Here is a 2,534-nt window from a genome sequence, read left to right on the forward strand (position 1 = left end):
CTACAATAGAATAGAACTACTTTATCTATAATAAGGAACTCCTTGTAATTGTCTGTTCCCTAGAGGAGTAGTGTTAATATCTCCTTAGTACTGTACAAAAGTTTAAGATTTAGAGTAATCACCTTAATCTCTAGTACTTCTAGGTGCCTCAGAAGCTCAACTACTACTAGGCCTGTTAAATGTTAAAACTGTAGAACTATGACTTTGTACTAACCTACAAACTCAGAACACAAATAACAAAAACTGATTTACTCTTAAGACAAGTAGGTTATAAAAGAGAAGAGAATGATAACAAAAATCTTGTTCTCCTAAACAATTCCCAGTTCATATCCAAAACAATCTAAGAGATCTAACTCAAATCTAAGAATGTTAACTTTGTTACCTGTATACAATAAGCTCTAAGACACACATAAGACTAGGTTGTAGTAAAGTAGTTAGAGAAGCAGGCTAGAGACTAGAAGGAGGATAAGGATAGACAGGTTTACTAGGAAGGCTGACTGTATGTTCTAAAGGATTGGAAGTTGTAGAAGGACATTGTCTGAGCTTATTATGACAATCTGACTGTAGGACATTCAGGCTAACACAAAACACAGGAACTCATTACTTAAAACTACTAGTAGTTAGGAATGTAGAAGGAAATCCTAAAGTATGTGACTAGTTACAATACATGCTAACAGACTAAGACTTACTAGACAAGGGTTCAGACTCTCCTATATCTGTATTAAATCCTAGATCACTCTTAGGAAGAAGTCTTAGTAAACCTGATTAACAAGCTACCTGAGTCTTAGGGTTACAATACTATCTGTGTAATTGTCAACTGATTCTCTAAGTAAGTCCACATAGTTCCAACCTGAACAGAACTCACTTCTAAAAGTATAGTACACATTTATTAGAATTACATCTTCTAGTTATATAGACTCTCTTAGAAGCTCATTCATGATTACAGACTACAATTTGAGTTAAAATTCATATAGGACTTATATACACTTCTTAGAATTCAAGAGACCCTTCTACTGTTACAATTCTCTACTCTCTTACCTTCAGTTCCAAGGGTTCCACACCCTTCTGTACTAGAACTCAGGACTTCTATCCCTCAGGAGTACTGTCTATAGACTATATGTATACTGACTCTTACTACTACCCTTCCTTACTTTATCATTCTATTCCTTTGACCACCCCTTCATTCTTTGTTCATTCTATAGTCTCTTACCCTTTGTCCATCCCTTCATTCTTTATACCTTTATCTTTGACCTTCTCTTTCTTTCATTCTTTATGGCTTATTATTCTTAGTGGCTCATACTCCCTGAGTACTCTTGTGTAGTTTAGTATATATAGGTGTATAAGATCAGACTGGTCCTATAGTCTTGATCTTGTCTACTCCAGGTAGTCCTGTACTCTTAGGCTCACTCTATATACTCTACTCTTGTCTCACTCTCTCTCTCTACCTGTTCTACAAGTTCTGACTATATTCTGGTGCTTACATTCTGTATTTCTGTTGTGTAGGATAGTTGTAGCCTGAGTCCTCTTACTGAGCCTTCAGGTCCCCTCTACACTGTTACTGACATCAGATCAAGACTACCTATTACCACCCTACAACTCTCCTACATTTTGAGCATTAGTACTCACTGTTGTGTCAATCTCTTTTCTTTGTCCTAACCCTTTTACATTTTTAAATTTTAAACTTTCTAAACCCTTTTAAACTTTTGCCACTCTTCTTCTATTCATTACCCCTTTTAGTTTAGTGCCAATTCCTTTGTAGTGTAAACATGGACCCTCCTATACTAACTACATCACAAAAAAGTCTTAAGTATTATACTTGCTTGTAATCTTGTATATTTTATATATTTTATAAAATTTGTCCAATTACTTATAATCTTCCTGGGGGGTTAAGCAAGGAAAGTACAATGTTAAATAAGCAAGAAAAAATACTTTTAAAACTTGGCAATTTCCAATATAATTTTATAAATTGTCAAGTTATACAAGTGATTATAATATACTGTCTAGATTACAAGGTTAAGACATACTTATTAATTTGTGACAGTATAATATCTGCTTATAATGCTTACAAGTCATTACAAGTGTTTGAATAGCTTTCTTTTGCTTACTATACAATTTATATCAAATAATTAATCAAATATAATTATATTTAAATTATAGAATACAAAAATAGGAAATAATACGCTATTTCTACAGTCCCAACCTCTACACCACCAGCTGCCTCTACCTCATTATTCTGTGAGTGGGATTTGTGTTGGAAAAGGATGAACACATCCTCAGGCCGTTTGATGTAGTCTTTGTCACCACGTTTGGTCGTCACTCAGGACCTGTGAGTCAAATTGCGTGTGCGTGTGGGATGAGGTCGAGCAGGTTGTGGAGGTTGAGGCTGTGCCTGTTAGACAGGTTTAGAGTAGTTAGCAAGTGACAATAGGAGATAAAAGGTGGACGTACCGCGACAGCGTGCAGTGAGTGTGAGTAGTGCATACAGGGTTGAGATCCGGAGGCGTTGAACGGAGTTGATTCAGGCTGTAGACAAA

This window comes from Fomitiporia mediterranea (genome assembly GCF_000271605.1).
Source record: "Fomitiporia mediterranea MF3/22 unplaced genomic scaffold FOMMEscaffold_7, whole genome shotgun sequence".
In the NCBI taxonomy this organism is placed as follows: Eukaryota; Fungi; Basidiomycota; class Agaricomycetes; order Hymenochaetales; family Hymenochaetaceae; genus Fomitiporia; species Fomitiporia mediterranea.